Source organism: Salminus brasiliensis, chromosome 12 (assembly GCF_030463535.1).
Source record: "Salminus brasiliensis chromosome 12, fSalBra1.hap2, whole genome shotgun sequence".
Taxonomy (NCBI): Eukaryota; Metazoa; Chordata; class Actinopteri; order Characiformes; family Bryconidae; genus Salminus; species Salminus brasiliensis.
Genome location: NC_132889.1, coordinates 19,105,268 through 19,125,189, shown reverse-complemented (window position 1 = coordinate 19,125,189; position 19,922 = coordinate 19,105,268).

Below are 19,922 nucleotides of genomic sequence, written 5' to 3'. Positions count from 1 at the left end.
TTTAGTTTTAGCTTCCTCCCAGTCCCAGCTGTGTTACTGTGTCCAGTTTGAGTTTCTCAGGTTTTGATTTTGTTTCTGGTTCTGTCCATTAGATTGCTGTTCCCCCGGTTGTGCTTTGCTTTGTTGTGTCTGTTTACTTTTGCCCAGGTTACATTAAAGTCCTGCATCATCCATCCCTGCCAGTGTTTCCTTGTGTTCTCTGCCACGTCTGACCAGACATGACAGTAACTATAAATTATTATTAAAAACATCACATCTGTAATACATAAAGGAAAGTATTATTGTGGTTGTCATTATTTATTAACAATAATAACAATGGTAATATTTACATATTTAATGTGATGAGACAATTAGGCTCTTTAATAAGTGAGGAAATGATCGTTGGCTTCTTCTTCTCAGTCTATGACTGGAGCTGCTGCTGCAGGTATGATATCTGACCTGTAGGTGGCGCTGCTGTGTCGCTCTTCATCCTGAATCAGTGGAATCTCTGTGAAACGGGACTTAATTGTCTACTTGTGTCTCTTTACCCTGAACTGTCTCCGTTTTGTTGTGCTAATAAGCACAGTATGAGGAGGCCTGGAGAAAATGACCTTAACGTGGTTTCAGACTGACCTAAAGTGACCTTCACCTTTACAAGTTCCATAATGAGTGGAAACAGTCCTCATTTCCCAACGAGAATCCAGATCCAGAACAAAGGATAAGGAGTTAAAACACACTGACTTCCTAAAACATTTTTAAACTTCATTAACATGAAGGAAAACACCAGAAAAAGACAGATGTGGACAACATGTGGAAAAAGACAAAGATATAGCATTTAATCTGAAATATGATAAATGACAATTTCCTGAATTTCATTTTAAAATCTAGATTTTAGAAACTATGAACTGAAACTCCATCACAGCATTTGAAGACCATTAATACGCAACATTATGGGCTGTTTAATTTAGACGTCTAATAGACTGTTGTGTCTAAATGATCAACTCCAGCATATATTAAATATAACAGCAGTTTTAAAATGCAGTTTATTAGTTCTTATCTCTGGAACCCTCACCTCACTTGGCCTTGGAAAGACAATCTCCCTGCACCCTCCCATGAGCCTTTGCAAGGTCTAGGCCACAGAGAGCAGCTAGAGAGTTAGTTTCTTTAGTTCCAGTGCATTTAAACATACACTTCAAGTGAGGAGTCTACAGATTTATCAATTCTTCTGTTTACAGACCGTCATTCTCCCTTTTTATGACGGTCATGAACTGAACTACATCCAGCTTTCTCACATATTTTTGTTATGAGATCTGGTTCTTCTCATCTCACCTTCAACCTTGGAGTCGATTTCCAAGTATTTTAAAGCTTACTTTAGAGGTTTTCCAAAATCATCAGTTAATAGATGCTCTAAATTCAGTTCAGGATGAGATTAGAGAGAGGATATAACAAACACAAGATAAAGATAAACACAAGGGGTAAAGATACATTTACCACAGCAGTGTAAGTAAATGTGTTCCCCTTTTACTCCCATACTGAATTATATATATGGTCAACTGAAGTAATTCATAATTAATATACTGGCCTTTAGCCTGAATGAGATCTTCCTGTTGTGAGTATTCCATCAGAAACCTCTAATCAGCATTAGTGAACAGTTCAGGTTTAATTTTCTTCTACATAGTCTGGCACCCAAGAGACTAAATCCATAACCACTAGACTACTATAATAACACACAAAGAATGATTTAAAGTAAAGTAACAGCAAATGTTAAATGTATTATTAATATTATAAGTGAAAAATAAGGGATAAGTCTTTAACTGCACACACTGCTTTCAGAATATAGAAGAGTATATATGATACACAAGCTTAGAGAAACAGCCCTAGTTTCTCTCAAGCAGAAAAGTACAAGCATCATCACTCAGCTATATGTTCAAAGTGTCCAGAAGTAATAAATATGAAAAGGGAGTGATATTAAAACATTGGCAAAAAACTAAATTGCTAAAAGGAAAAAAGCATTAAAAATTAATTCAAGTTTATTTATAAAACACTTTTCACAACGAGTCATCACAAAGCGCCTTTACAGAGATCTGGGTCAGAGCCTCTTTTGAGCAAGCCAGTGGCAAGAAAAACTTGAGGAAAAAAAACGGAGAAGAATCAAGATCCAGAAGAGAAACCCATCCTCCTCTGGTCACCAGACAGCAAAATAAAAAGCAAAGCAGGAATAAAAATAATAAATCAATACTGAATTAAGAGAATATGGAAATGCGCCGTCAAGCCATAAAAGACAAAAAACGTGAGTGAAATGTGTAAGTCCAGGCAGGTGAGGATGAATAAACACGAGGCTCCAGATCAGGACAGTGGGCAGTAGGGTAGTAGAGAGCCAGGTCTGGTGGTCCAAGGATGGAACAGCTGGAACTGGGCATCTTAATATATGGTAGAGAGCGAGAGAGAGAAAACAGAAAGTAGGGGAAAAACAAGAGGTTAGGAGATCCTATAGGTACAGTGGCAAACAGATCACAGCAAGCTGAAGAAAAAACAAACAAATAAAAATAAATAAATAAATAAAAATAAAAAATAAAAACACATCTTAGATAAAACAAGGTCTTGGTTAACAAGGAAAGTCCTGACTACATAAACATACTCAAAGGATTGGATACAATAAATAAATAAAAATGTCCTTCCCTAAACACAGGCCTCTTTTGGCACAGGATTTACTGTACAAATGACACGGGTAGAATTCATCAAGGTCATTACAGTAGAGACAGAATTGTGGACAAAACACATTTTCAAAGAAACAGACATATCTACCACTCAGAGAATAAGACCTCAAATGCACAGTATAGTACAGCAGACACTGAGCACAAGCACTGCAATCCATATGATCAGCACAGAGACCATAAACATTTTCCATTTACCAAACATGGATTTCTATCACCCCGTAAGACTGGTGTCCTCACCCCTTATTTCAGTCCTGAAGCACTGTGGCTGTAAAAGCTACATAGAACAACCACATGCTGTCATTTCCTAAAGTAGTGCTGGTAAGAGTCTTGAACGTGAGAACAGCTCAGCCAGTTTGGATGCAACACTGTTTTGAACACAGAAACTCACAAGAGACATCGGTATGATTGACTAACAAAACATTAGGTGCTGCATTGTCCTTGTGTGTGAAAAGGATAGGAACCAGATTCCTGGGGGCCTGAAAGGAGGTCAAGGGTGCACAATGAAACAATGAAAATGTCACTCAGGTCATTTGAAGTAAGAGAACTGTACAGAATACACTGATTATTGATCAAGTGCATACAGTAGAAGTTACATACAGTCAAGCTGGAAAGTCTGCACACCCCTTCTCCATGCTTTATGTTATAGACTTATTCTACAATAGACTGAATTCTACACAATTTTACACAATTCTAACAATTGGGATTTACAGTGGGACAAGGCTGACCCAGAGGGTAGGTACCAGCACTCAACCACGAATGGACTCATGTCAGCAGCGAGCAGCTCAGCACGAGGAGAAAGAAGAAAAACAGAAAGGGATTTAGGAGTATGAGTGGACTGGTGTACGACCTGTAAACGTAGACTAGAAAGACAATCAGAACCTGTAATCAGAGCAGTACAGAACAGTGTTAGTATGAAAACAGACTAGAACAGCATGATTAGAATACTAAAAGTGTGTCCAGAACAGAAACAGGGCGTTTATTCCAGAGTTGGAGGCTTAAGAAGAGAAAGCTTTTCCCCCCCAGAGTTGCTTCTTCTGAAGTGGGGAAACTGATAGTAGTCCAGAATCCTGCAAAAGAAATGTACGTTACCGGTTGTAGGGTTTAAGAAGTTGCTGTGGGGACAAACAACCGAGAGACTCAAGTCAGAAGGAGTTTTCCATAATCAACAAGGAATTTAACTGGAATCCAGAGCAGGGATGAGAGAGTAAGACTGATGTGGTCACAATTTTAAGCTCTAGTGAGCAGTCAAGCCGTTGCATTCTGAACTTATTTAATGACCCTGAGCTTATTTCATGATTTGCATAAACTTCCTACCAGAGTGGCGTTACATTAATTCAATCTTGAGTTTATAAATCCTTATAAATGTAATACATATCCTTTAAATATTCTTTTAATTAAAAAAATTCTTTATGACATTAACAATACTGTAATTGCGTGTGTCAGTGACACAGCAGCAGATGGACAGCTTTGTATATACATTTTCCTTTGACTTGTTGCATAAATTCAATATCACTACAACTTATCTGGAAGTATTCGGCTGTGTCCTTGTGGTGAAGCGTCCTTCGCATCTGCTTGAAGCCACACTACAGCCAGAGCTACAGATTTGTGGACGGGTAAACTAGAACGAGTTGCAGATGGGCAGTCAGTCAGACAGCATTACAGCCAGAGTGAGTCTAAACAGAATGAGTTGCAGATTCATAGCCAGAAAGGTACAGCATTGCACATGGATAGGAAGCCAGAGTTGGTGCCAGAGCCTTAGCAGAACAAATTGCAGTTTTAGATGGAGAGAGACAAAGATGCAGAACGGTAAGAAGCCAGTGACCCAGCCAGAGTCACACGGACAGCCAGTTCAGCCACAGAATTACACATGGAAAGAAAGCCAGCCAGCCACAAAGTTGCACATGGACATGCAGACAGCGCCACACAGTTGCAGACAGACACAATTTAAAATAGACAGCCACCCAGTCAACCAGTTGCAGATGGTCAGTCAGTCAGAGTTGAAGCCAGAATCTAAACAGAACGATTCGCAGATTTACAAACAGCCAGTGTTGTAGATGGACAGACAGCCAGAGTTGCAGATTGACATGCACAGTGCCAAACAGTCACACAGTCAGAAAGACAGACAGCCATTGCACATGGTTAGACCACTAACACTGCACTGAACTGCACATGAATGGATCGTCGGACACAGTTGCAGATGTATACAGCCAGCCAGAGTTGCAGACAGATAGTCAGTTTCACATTCATAAACAGACCTGCGAAGGAAACTGTAATAGTTAAAACATGTGGGAGTGGATTCATTCAGGGCTATGGATTCATTAGACATGGTGAACTAAGGTGGCCATCACTAATGACTTCATTGATGATTATTGGTTACAATGTAAGGGACCAACACAGGTTAGATACTGCAGGGTTTGTCAGAAACATTATGAACGAGTGACAATGTTTTAATACAAGCAAAGAAATGGCAGAATGAATGATTGGAATAAAGTACATCATGTAAACCACTTACCTGACTGGTGTGACTGGGTAGGGCCAGTCCTGGCATAGCACCTTCTCAATGAGAAGGTGTGTAAAAACTTGGCCTGTACTGTATCTGTTACACAGTTACATACGAAAAGTTAGCCTCACACGTTACAGATGCAAAGAAGGGGTTCAAGGGAACCTAAAAACCTGTTACGCAAATAAGAGTTAATACATGTATAGAAACTAAATGATAACCTACCTGTTACACAGTTGCAAACAAATTGTCAGCCTCACAAAGTTGATGGACACACAGACAGAGAAGCAGATGGATATTTAGGCAGTCAGTTAGCCAGTCATCCAAAGTTCCAGATGGAGATGCAGATGGATAGACCATGGTTAGCCCGATCCATCTTCAAGGATAGGAGTCAGGGAGTCATGAAGACCTTTGTGGCAAAGAAGAAAGTTAATACATGTATAGAAACTGAATGATAACCTACCTGTTTCACAGTTGCAAACAAATTGTCAGCCACACACACTTGCAGATGGACACACAGACAGAGAAGCAGATGAATAGTTAGCCAGTCAGTTAGCCAGTGGGCCAGAGTCAGGGAGTCATGAGGACCTGTATGGTAAAAAAGAAAGTTAGTACATGTATAGAAACTGAATGATCACCTACCTGTTAAACAGTTGCAAACAAATTGTCAGCCTCACACAGATGCAGAGGGACACACAGACAGAGAAGCAGATGCATAGTTAGCCAGTCATCCAAAGTTCCAGATGGAGATGCAGATAGATAGACCATGGTTAGCCCGATCCATCTTCAAGGATAGGAGTCAGGGAGTCATGAAGACCTGTTTGGCAATAAAAGAAAGTTAATACATGTATAGAAACTGAATGATCACCTACCTGTTACACAGTTGCATATGAATAGTCAACATCACAGACACAGATAGAGAAGCAGATGGATAGTTAGCCAGACAGCCAGAGTCAGGGAGTCATGAGGACCTGTGTGGCAATAAAAGAAAGTTAATACATGTATAGTTAGGAAAGATGACCTACCTGCTACACAGTTGCATATGAATAGTCAAAACTCCCACAGTTGCAGATGGACACACAGACAAAGAAGCAGATGGATAGAAAGCCAGACAGTTAGCCAGTCGGCCAGAATCAGGGAGTTATGAGGACCTCTGTGGCAAAGAATAAAGTTAATACATGTATACAAACTGAATGATCACTTACCTGTTACACAGTCGCAAACAAGAGAAGCAGATGGATAGTTAGCCAGTCGGCCAGAGACAGGGATTCATGAGGACCTGTGTGGCAAAGAATAAAGTTAATACATTTAAGGAAACTGAAAGATCACCTACCTGTTACACAGTTGCAAACAAATTGTCAGCCTCACACACTTGCAGATGGACACACAGACAGAGAAGCAGATGCATAGTTAGCCAGTCAGCCAAAGTTCCAGAAGGAGATGCAGATGGATAGACCATGGTTAGCCCGATCCATCTTCAGGGATGGGAGTCAGGGAGTCATGAATACCTGTGTGGCAATAAAAGAAAGTTAATACATGAATAGAAACTGAATGATCACCTACCTGTTACACAGTTGCAAACAAATCGTCAGCCTCGCACAGATGCAGATGGACACACAGACAGAGAAGCAGATGGATAGTTAGCCAGTCGGCCAGAATCAGGAAATCATGAGGACCTGTGTGGCAATAAAAGTTAATACATGTATAGAAACTGAATGATTACCTACCTGTTAGAAAGTAGCAAACAGATAGACAGTGAGCCATACACAGTGACAGATGGATGGACCCTTGATGGACAGATACACCATCAGGGAGGGAAGGGTTATGGCATCCTCTAAACCTGTAAGACAACAAAGAAAATCAATACATGTATAGAAACTGAATGATGACCTAACTCTTACACACTTGCAGTCAGATAGATATCAAGTCACACAAATAGTTGCAATGAACAGACCCTTGTTTGATGGAAGGAGGGGGGGGGGGGTCTTGGAGTCCTGAAAGCCTGTAAGACAACAAAGAAAATCAATACATGTATAGAAACTGAACGATGACCTACCTTTTAGACAGTAGCAAACAGTAAGACAGCGAGCCGTACACAGTTGCAGATGGAGGACCCTTGATGGACAGATGCACCATCAGGGAGGAAAGGGGTAATGGCATCCTCAGAACCTAAAAGACAATAAAGAAAATCAATACATGAATAGAAACTGAATGATCACCTACCTGTTAGACAGTAGCAAACCGATAGACAGCGAGCCGTACACAGTTGCAGATGGATGGACCCTTGATGGACAGAAGAATCATCAGGGAGGGAAGGGGTATTGGCATTCTCATAACCTGAAAGATAACAAAGACAATCAATACAGGTTTTGAAACTGAAAGATCACTTACCTTTTACACAGTTGCAGAACAATAGACAGTGAGCCAGACACAGCTGCAGATGGACAGATTGATGGTGGCTGAATCTACGGTCAGTGAGGGAGGGGCTCAGAAGGTCCTGAACCTGTAAGACAAAAAAGAAAGTCAATACATGTATAGAAACTGAATGATCACCTACCTGTTAGACAGTAGCAAACAGATAGACAACGAGCCGTACACAGTGGCAGATGGATGGACCCTTGATGAACAGATGCACCATCAGGGAGGGAAGGGTAATGATGGTGCATCTGTCCATCAAGGGTCCATACATCTGACAGTGACAGATGGACAGACGCTTGATGAACAGATGCACCATCAGGGACGGAAGGGGTAATGGCATCCTCTAAACTTGTAATACAACAAAGAAAATCAATACATATATAGAAACTGAATGATCACCTACCTGTTAGACAGTAGCAAACAGTAAGACAGCGAGCCGTACACAGTTGCACATGGAGGACCCTTGATGGACAGATGCACCATCAGGTAGGGAAGGGGTATTGGCATCCTCAGAACCTCAAAGATAACAAAGACAAACAATACAGGTTTTGGAACCGAAAGATCACTTACCTTTTACACAGTTGCAGAACAATAGACAGTGAGCCAGAAACAGCTGCAGATGGACAGATTGATGGTGGCTGAATCTACGGTCAGTGAGGGAGGGGCTCAGAAGGTCCTGAACCTGTAAGACAAAAAAGAAAGTCAATACATGTATAGAAACTGAATGATCACCTACCTGTTAGACAGTAGCAAACAGATAGACAACGAGCCGTACACAGTGGCAGATGGATGGACCCTTGATGAACAGATGCACCATCAGGGAGGGAAGGGGTAATGGCATCCTCTAAACCTGTAATAAAACAAAGAAAATCAATGCATATATAGAAACTGAATGATCACCTACCTGTTAGACAGTAGCAAACCGATAGACAACGAGCCGTACACACTGTCAGATGTATGGACCCTTGATGGACAGATGCACCATCAGGGAGGGAAGGGGTAATGGCACCCTCTAAACCTGTAAGACAATAAAGAAAATCAATACATGAATAGAAACTGAATGATCACCTACCTGTTAGAAAGTAGCAAACAGATAGACAGTGAGCCGTACACACTGTCAGATGTATGGACCCTTGATGGACAGATGCACCATCAGGGAGGGAAGGGGTAATGATGGTGCATCTGTCCATCAAGGGTCCATACATCTGACAGTGACAGATGGACAGACGCTTGATGAACAGATGCACCATCAGGGACGGAAGGGGTAATGGCATCCTCTAAACTTGTAATACAACAAAGAAAATCAATACATATATAGAAACTGAATGATCACCTACCTGTTAGACAGTAGCAAACAGTAAGACAGCGAGCCGTACACAGTTGCACATGGAGGACCCTTGATGGACAGATGCACCATCAGGTAGGGAAGGGGTATTGGCATCCTCAGAACCTCAAAGATAACAAAGACAAACAATACAGGTTTTGGAACCGAAAGATCACTTACCTTTTACACAGTTGCAGAACAATAGACAGTGAGCCAGAAACAGCTGCAGATGGACAGATTGATGGTGGCTGGATCTACGGTCAGGGAGGGGGGGTTCTGAAGGTTCTAAACCTGTAAGACAAAAAAAAAAAAGTCAAAACATGTATAGAAACTGAATGACGACCTAACTCTTACACACTTGCAATCAGATAGATATTGATTCACACAAACAGTTGCAATGAACAGACCCTTGTTTGATGGATCCACCGTTAGGAAGGAGAGGGGTGTCCTGAAGTCCTGAAAGCCTGTAAGACAACAAAGAAAGTCAATACATGTATAGAAACTGAATGATCACGTACCTGTTAGACAGTAGCAAACCGATAGACAGCGAGCCGTACACAGTTGCAGATGGATGGACCCTTGATGGACAGAAGAACCATCAGGGAGGGAAGGGGTATTGGCATCCTAAGAACCTAAAAGATAACAAAGACAATCAATACAGGTTTTGAAACTGAAAGATCACTTACCTTTTACACAGTTGCAGAACAATAGACAGTCAGCCAGACACAGCTGCAGATGGACAGATTGATGGTGACTGAATCTACGGTCAGTGAGGGAGGGGCTCAGAAGGTCCTGAACGTGTAAGACAAAAACAAACGTCAATACATGTATAGAAACTGAATGATGACCTAACTCTTACACACTTGCAGTCAGATAGATATTGATTCACACAAACAGTTGCAATGAACAGACCCTTGTTTGATGGATCCAACATTAGGAAGGAGAGGGGTGTCCTGAAGTCCTGAAAGCCTGTAAGACAACAAAGTCAATACATGTATAGAAACTGAATAATCACCTACCTGTTAGACAGTAGCAAAAAAATAGACAGCGAGCTGTACACAGCGACAGATGGATGGCCCCTTAATGAATAGATGCCCCATCATCGAGGGAAGGGGTAATGACATCCTCTAAACCTGTAAGACAACAAAGACAATCAATACAGGTTTTGAAACTGAAAGATCACTTACCTTTTACACAGTTGCAGAACAGTAGACAGTGAGCCAGACACAGCTGCAGATGGACAGATTGATGGTGGCTGGATCTACGGTCAGTGAGGGTGGGCTCTGAAGGTTCTAAACCTGTAAGACAACAAAGAAAATCAATACATGTATAGAAACTGAATGATCACCTACCTGTTAGACAGTAGCAAACAGTAAGACAGCGAACTGTACACAGTTGCAGATGGATAGACCCTTGATGGACAGCTGCACCATCAGGGAGGGAAGGGGTATTGGCATCCTCAGAACCTGAAAGATAACAGACAGTCAAATACAGGTTTTGAAACTGAAAGATCACTTACCTTTTACACAGTTGCAGAACAGTAGACAGTGAGCCAGACACAGCTGCAGATGGACAGATTGATGGTGGCTGGATCTACGGTCAGTGAGGGTGGGCTCTGAAGGTTCTAAATCTGTAAGACAACAAAGAAAATCAATACATGTATAGAAACTGAATGATCACCTACCTGTTGTCACCTAATGGCAACCTTGGAACCTGAAAGACAACAAAGACAGTCAATACAGATTTTGAAACTGAAAGATCAATTACCTTTTACACAGTTGCAGAACAATAGACAGTGAGCCAGACACAGCTGCAGATGGACAGATTGATGGTGGCTGGATCTACGGTCAGTGAGGGAGGGGCTCAGAAGGTCCTGAACCTGTAAGACAAAAAAAAAAAAAAGTCAATACATGTATAGAAACTGAATGATCACCTACCTGTTAGATAGTAGCAAACAGTAAGACAGCGAGCCGTATACAGTTGCAGATGTATGGACCCTTGATGGACAGATGCACCATCAGGGAGGGAAGGGGTATTGGCATCCTCTAAACCTGTAAGACAATAAAGAAAATCAATACATGAATAGAAACTGAATGATCACCTACCTGTTAGACAGTAGCAAACCGATAGACAGCGAGCCGTACACAGTTGCAGATGGATGGACCCTTGATGGACAGAAGAACCATCAGGGAGGGAAGGGGTATTGGCATCCTCATAACCTAAAAGATAACAAAGACAATCAATACAGGTTTTGAAACTGAAAGATCACTTACCTTTTACACAGTTGCAGAACAATAGACAGTGAGCCAGACACAGATGCAGATGGACAGATTGATGGTGGCTGGATCTACGGTCAGTGAGGGAGGGGCTCAGAAAGTCCTGAACCTGTAAGACAAAAAAATGTCAATACATGTATAGAAACTGAATGACGACCTAACTCTTACACACTTGCAGTCAGATAGATATTGATTCACAAAAATAGTTGCAATGAACAGACCCTTGTTTGATGGATCCACCGTTAGGAAGGAGAGGGGTGTCCTGAAGTCCTGAAAGCCTGTAAGACAACAAAGAAAGTCAATACATGTATAGAAACTGAATGATCACCTACCTGTTAGACAGTAGCAAACAGTAAGAGAGCGAACTGTACACAGTTGCAGATGGATAGACCCTTGATGGACAGATGCACCATCAGGGAGGGAAGGGGTATTGGCATCCTCAGAACCTGAAAGATAACAGACAGTCAAATACAGGTTTTGAAACTGAAAGATCACTTACCTTTTACACAGTTGCAGAACAGTAGATAGTGAGCCAGACACAGCTGCAGATGGACAGATTGATGGTGGCTGGATCTACGGTAAGTGAGGGTGGGGCTCAGAAAGTCCTGAACCTGTAAGACAAAAAAAAAAGTCAAAACATGTATAGAAACTGAATGACGACCTAACTCTTACACACTTGCAGTCAGATAGATATTGATTCACACAAACAGTTGCAATGAACAGACCCTTGTTTGATGGATCCACCGTTAGGAAGGAGAGGGGTGTCCTGAAGTCCTGCAGATGGACAGATTGATGGTGGCTGAATCTATGGTCAGTGAGGGAGGGGCTCAGAAGGTCCTGAACTTGTAAGACAAAAAAAAAAAAAGTCAATACACGTATAGAAACTGAATGATCACCTACCTGTTAGACAGTAGCAAACAGTAAGACAGCGAACCGTACACAGTTGCAGATGGATGGACCCTTGATGGACAGATGCACAATCAGGGAGGGAAGGGGTAATAGCAGCCTTTTAAACCTGTAAGACAACAAAGAAAGTCAATACATATATAGAAACTGAATGATCACCTACCTGTTAGAAAGTAGCAAACCGATAGACAGCGAGCCGTACACAGTTGCAGAGGAATTCTCATAAAGACGGATCGTCAGTTTCACATGGATAGAAAGCCAGTCAAAGTAGCTGCCAGAGTCCAAACAGAATAAACTGCAGATTTATAGACATCCAGGGTGTGTTGATGGACAGATTTGCAGAGGAACATACACACAGTTCAACATGTATGCAGATGCAGTCAGAAAGACTGCCAGAGTTGCACATGATCAAGCAGACAGCCAGTTGCAGATGAAAAGACAAGCAGAGTTTTAAATAGAGAAACAGCCAGAGATGCAAAAGAACAGGCAGCCAACCAGAGATACACATTGACAGCCAGGCAGCGAGCGCTGCACATGGACATGTATGCATGGACATACAGCCACATACAGTTGCAGATGGCCGGACAGAATTGCACATGGACTGACAACCAGCACAGCCAGAGTTGCAGATGGACAGTGTGATGCAGTCCTGATAGCTGACCCCTCACCCCTTAGATCCCTAAAGTGGGTCTTCTAGGAGCCTCCAGGATCCAGAGTTAACCTATAAAGGGGAGAAAAAAAAAATAAAAATAATAAAAAAAACCACACCAGTAACATTAGGATACGGCAATTAATTACATGTAGCTTAACTTAACAGTATACATCAACAAGTCCATGTAATCAAGACATGTAAATAAGGTTGCACTGTTATTTCAGGATGTGATGACCACCCCTATAGTGGACACTTGGTTCACTCCAGGCTAAGCAAAGGATGAGCACCTGGCTTAGAAGGACTGTGTAGAAAGAATAGTGGGTTAGTTGGTGCAGATTAAACTGAAATCATGGTAGATGTGAGGCTTCGCAGCCCTCAGAGGAAGGCTACTGAGGCCTTATTATGTAAAGAGCGTGTGACTTGGCTCTTTTGTGTTCTGTTTTCCCTTTGTCTTTACTTTCCTTTGACTTTTTTTGCACAAATTCTATAATTATCACTGGAAAGTTTCTGGAAGTATTCAGCTGTGTCCTTCTGGTAAAGCCACACTACCACATCACAGACAGACAGCCAGAGCCGCAGATGGACAGACAGCAAGCTACAGTCTTTTAGACAGGTTAAACAGAACAAGTTGCAGATAGACTACAGAATAAATACAAAGCAGCAGATTTATAGACAGACAGTTGCAGTTGGAGAATCAGACAGTGTCACATAGACAGCCGGACAGCGTTGCATATGGACTGACAGCCAGTCAGAGAAGGATGTAGAGGAACATACACACAGCCAAACACAGTTGCAGACGCATAGTCGTGAAAACAGCCAGCCAGCCAGACACACACTGAAAGTTAGCCACTAAATTTCACAAGCATAAGGACATGCAGACAGCCACACATTGGAGATAGCCACAACCAGCCAGAGCTGCATATGGACAGCCAGTCCAGCCAAGAGCAGATGGACAGACGGCGAGCTGCAAACTTGTAGATGGGTAAAATAGAACGAGTTGCAGATGAACAGAAAAACCGCCACAGAGCTGCAGACAGACATTTAGAGCTGCAGAAGGACAGACAGCCAGCGTTGCAGAGAGTCTAAACAGAATAAATTACAGATTTATAGCCAGAGATGCAGAAGGACAGACAGCCATCCAGCCACAGAGATGCATATGGATAAACAGCCACAGAGATGCAGACGCATAGTTCGAAACGCACCAATCATTCAGCAATCAACCAAAACACAGTTGCAGACGGATTATCATACAGTTGCAGACAGATAGTCAGTTTCCCATGTATAGACAGCCAGTCAGAATTGCTGCCAGAATTAAAACAGAATATATTGCAGTGTTGATTCCAGACAGAGTTACAAAGGGACATACACACAGTCAAACATGGTTGTAGACACATAGTCAGAAGTTGCACATGCACTTTCACATAGACAGACAGCTTTGCATATGGACTGACAGCCAGTCAGAGTTGCAGCCAGTCTAAACAGAATGAAGTGCAGATGAACAGGCAGCCAGAAAAAGGTGTACATTGACAGCCAGACTTGCAGAGGGACATACACACAGCCAAACATGGTTGCAGATGCATAGTCAGAAAAACAGCCAGCAAACCAGAACTGCACATGAAAAGACAGCCAGCCACAGAGTTGCAGACAATGCAGATAACAAATTGCAGAGTTTTAGATGGAGACAGACAGAGATGCAGAATGGTGAGCAGCCAGTGAGCCAGCCAGAGTTGCACATGGACAGCCAGTCCAGCTACAGAATTACACATGGAAAGAAAGCCAGCCAGCCAGCCAGCCAGCCAGCCAAAAGTTGCCACACACACAGTTAGACAGACACGGTTTAAAATGGAAAACCACCCAGTCAACCAGTCGCAGATGAATGGATAGACAGCAAGTCAGAGTTGAAGCCAGAATCTAAACCAAATGAATTGCAGATATAAACAGCCAGTGTTGTAGATGGACAGACAGCCAGTCGCAGATCGACAAACACTGCCAAACCTAGTCAGAAACACACAGTCAAAAAGATAGCCAGCCATAGAGTTGCACATGCATGGACATGCACATAGTGGCAGACGGATTATCATACAGTTTCACATGGATATACAGCCAGCCATCAGAGTTCAAACAGAACTAATTGTAGATTTATAGACAAACAAAGAGTGTATTAATGGACATACACACAGCCAAATATAGTGGCAGACGCACAGTCAGAAAGACAGCCCCACATAGCCAGATGAAGCCTTTCTTTGCAGAAGGGGATCGGATGTCAAACCTGCAGCCAGCAGTGGACTGTGAAGAGTCGGCTGAACGGCTTGCTCCCTCGTCAGTAGGTGGACATGGGGCTAGAGATGACGGTCCTGGCAGCTGTCTTCTTCCACATGATGTTCACTATATTCCATGAGTAAACAAAGGGGTTAGTAAGTTATTAACGCAAAATAATGTAAAGTAACACACAGCAGATAACAAAAGGATTAAACCTGGCTAAGAAACAAGCCAATGCTAATATTAAAGAAAAAGAAATAACTAGGAGTAACAAGCAACATGATAGCTAGCAAACAGCAGGTGGGCAAGTGAAGACCACCTGCATATCACCTGGGATAGATAGACAAGAAAAACACACTAAACTCATAACATGGCTGTGCCTAATATCACCCCCCTGTACTTATTTCACCACTTTCACCAGTGGTATTTCCTCATATTTCCAAGACTAGGAGAAGCTGCATTTGAAGGAACAAATATCATACAAGAGAACTAGCATTACAGTATTACATCTGTACATATTAATAACCAGCTTTCAGGGTCTACTCAGAAAACGTTAGTAAACGAAACGTTAGCGGAGTTAATCCAAGCACGTTTTCACTCGAATTTGGGGAGCTTATATTAGAAAAATATTAGAACAATTGTGTACTGCTCACTAGCGCTTGAACAGGGCTTTAATTGTCTGTGGTCACTCCCTTATTTACATGTAGACCCATTAACCCATTCCCAATCACACTGTAACGACCACTGCTTTGTAGCTCATCCACAGCTAAAAGAGAAAGAGTGAGAAGAGAACCACGCAGTAAGAGTTATTTGGTTTACTACACCACAAACCCCCCAAACCCAATCAAAAACCTAACATTCAAACAAACATCCACCAGTTCTTTTAAATGGCACATACCTGAAGTCCATTGGAAGAGTTCAAAACAGTCCGGAGTCAGACAGCAAACAAACAAACAAACAAACGAGAACCCCTCTGAAAAAGAATAGGACAAAACTTCTTATGAATCTCACACTCACTCACACACACACACACACACACACACACACACACACACACACATTAAATAACTTACCTGCCAACTATCCAATTCACTAAGCATGAATGACGGACCCAAGGCGGTCTTTTTCCAAAAGGTGTCCAGATGTGTGCGGCAGTGCTCCTTCAGGGCCTCGATGAGTCAGGTGGAGAATAGTGGAGAACGATGATGCTGAAGGCGTCACGCTGCCGAAGCACCAATGGAAGCCTAGAGCTGTCAAGGACACGGACACCTAGAAAACAGGAGACCGTGGCATTACTCTTTGGGCCCAAAATTTAAGTGTTTTACCATAGAAACTCCAACAATTAGAACACAACGGAGACGACGACTCTCTCTGGTATTTTGAAGACCATGTTGGAGGCGTCCCGGACTGCCTCTGGCCTCGTCCTCCATCTGTGGAGTTTGTCTCTACAACAGCAACTAGATCTGCCGTTCAAGCAGGACTAGCTCCATGCAGAGCGTCTGGAGATCTTGTTCCTCCGCGGTCGCCATGTTCCTCGAGAGTGTGAACACAGACAGAAATGCAAACGTCAGTTAGTGAGAAACGGTCTACATGTAAAGGAGAATATATGGCACTGTCTGCAACCATTCAGGAAAGCTTGCACCTCACACACCTCACAAATGCCATGAACAGTGATCACCAATATGCACCTGTAAATAAATACTGGAAGACAGCCAAGAAGCAATTGCACACCCACATTAGACACCACTTCATTCAATCAGCGATTCATGAGTGTAAAATAACTGAACACTGACCCACAGCAGATATAGTTATGAGAAAGGGAATCTTTGTAGGTACGACAAGAACAGTCCATCATACCTAGTCTACTATCCAGACACAGAGAAAGTCCTTAAACACAGACTGGTGAACAGTGGGAGACAGATGTAGCACACACCTCAGTATTTAGCTATGTCAGATTTAATATCTGACACAGCTAAATACTGAGGTGTGTGCTACATCTGTCTCCCACTGTTCAAACGCCATCTTAAACATCAGGTTGAAACTCTTGAACCTCTTCTGGGGTGAAATAAAATGGTTAGCTGTTGGCATGGGGGAGTACATATCTCTCCCTATGGAAATGATCAGCTGCCATTGACTGGTCAGTCTGGGTTTGGTGTTCTGTAACACACTGTAAGAAATTTCACCAGTCTGTGTTTAAGGACTTTCTCTGTGTCTGGATAGTAGACTAGGTATAATGGACTGTTCTTGTCGTACCATACAAAGATTCCCTTTCTCATAACCATATCTGCTGTGGGTCAGTGTTCAGTTATTTTACACTCATGGATCGCTGATCGAATGGAGTCGTGTCTAATGTGGGTGTGCAATTGCTTCTTGGCTGTCTTCCAGTATTTATTTACAGGTGCCTATTGGTGATCACTGTTCATGGTATTTGTGAGGTGTGTGAGGTGCAAGCTTTCCTATATAATTGCAGACAGTGACATATATTCTCCTTTACATGTAGACCGAGCAGAGAGTAAGAGAACTGTCTTTAGTTGGATTAAAACTGTCTGTTGTGCTGATCATTTCCATAGGGAGAGATGTGTACTCCCCCATGCCAACAGCTAACCATTTTATTTCACCCCAGAAGAGGTTCAAGAGTTTCAACCTGATGTTTAAGATGGCGTTTGAACAGTGGGAGACAGATGTAGCACACACCTCAGTATTTAGCTGTGTCAGATATTAAAGACCAGATAATCACAGATACTGACTTCAGTTACAGGGTCTGTAACGTACCACAGAGCTTTAAAGAGGAGTTCGTTCATTTGGCTCAGACAAGTACAAGTGGCCGTTACCATTCAGGAAAGCTTGCATCTTGCGCAGCTACTAAATGCCATGGACAGTGATCACCAATATGCACCTGTGAAAATACCTGACGACAAATCAAGAAGCAATCGCTCTTTCCATGAACCCTGTACGTCGACACGTCCACATTAGACACCACTTCATTCGAGAATAAAATAACGGAATACTGACCCACAGCAGATATGGTTATGAGAAAGCCAAACTATGCAAACAGTATTTGGATCAGCATACAACACTTACAAACATGACAGATAGAAGAAATAGTCAAAGTGTTAAAGGGAATCTTTGTAGGGCATGACAAGAATAGTCCATCATACCTAGTCTACTATCCAGACACAGTTTCTGGCCCTGAAACACAGACTTGTGGAATTTCTTACAGAGAGTGTTACACAACACCAAACCCAGACTGACCAGTCAATAGCAGATGAGTATTTCCATGGGGAGTGTTGTGTACCCCCATGCCAACAGCTAACCATTTTAACCCACCCAAAAAGAAGTTCAAGAGTTTCAACCTTATGCTCAGTGATGGCGCTTAAACAGACGGAGACAGACATAGCACACACCATCCAAAGAGAGATAGGAAAGCACCTCAGTATTTAGCTGACTGAGATATTGAAAACCAGATACTGACCAATACTGACTAAGGTTACAGGGTCTGTAATGTACCACAGAGCTTCAAAGAGGTGTTCAACAAAATCACAGTATTGGGTTGATGCAGATCACCTTGAGCTCCACCAGGCGGATGTTACAACAGCCTACTTGCATGCACAGATCGATGGAGATGGAGAGGGATTTAAAGGGAGGACAAGTACAGGTGAAAAGGTTGTCTGTAAACTGAATAAGTCACTGTATGCGCTCAAACCATCTGGAAGAACATGAAACATTATTATCTAGATGAAAATGGCTTTACACAGAACCCAGCTGACCACTGGGTCTACAACAAACACACTGAAAACAGGAGGATATTACTGATAATCTGGATTGAGGATCTCATCATTGCTGCCAGAGACAATTACTTACTCATGGAGGTGAAAAAGAGGTCAACAACATTCAAGATGAAGAATCTAGGAACACTGAACCATTTTCTAGGTCCTGATTTTGATAAAAGTCAAGGAGCAGTAAAGAGGAGTCAAAAGAAGTTCACATCAAAAGTACTAGAACAATTTGATATGTCTGCCAAGGTCAACCCCATGAGAACAAAAGTCACAGTGTAACAAGTAGTGATTCTGTTGATCCTACAAGATCTCACAAAGCAGCAGGTAGACTGACTTATGTGAAGAGACAAAAGAGGGGGGTCATTAGAACATCTGAAGTACAAACACCTCAGTGAGAGTTACACAACTCCTGTTTTTGGATCATTCCAATAGACAAAGTATGAAAGAACCGTAAAAGAACTGGTGGATGTTTGTATGTTTTCTTGTGTTTTCAGTGGGTTTGTGGTACAAGACCTGATCCAAGTTTAAATACAACACTGGACTGCAGTCAAGCATGTAAGAAGGTACTTAAAGGTTTCAACTGATCATGGACTGTGTTACCAGAAGAGTGGAGAGAAACTGAAGCTTGAGGAACACAGTGATGCAGATTCAGCATCAAATACAGAAGATAGACGAACCCTGTATGTTAAAGATAGAACACGTCCACATTAGACAGCACTTCATTCGATCAGCGCTCCATGAGTGTAAAATAACTGAACACTGACCCACAGCAGATATGCTTGCAGATGTTATGACAACACCTGCAACTAAGCTCAAGCTGGAGAAAGTTAAGAGCTTTGTGTTTGGGATGTAAACGGGTAAGTGTTGTGCTGTGGAATGCCATGTACAGTGAGAGAGCAAGTGAGACTCCAATCAACCGATGGGTTACACACCAACCATTTTACACACCAACCATTTTACACAGCAATTTACCTACAGAACTCTTCACAACAGGAGCTTAAATAGCTGTTTGAAACCTCCTCCATACGACATGCTGACAGAGAGAAAGCCTAACCTAGACTCAAAGTGTTAAAGGAATCTTTGTAGGTACGACAAGAACAGTCCATCATACCTAG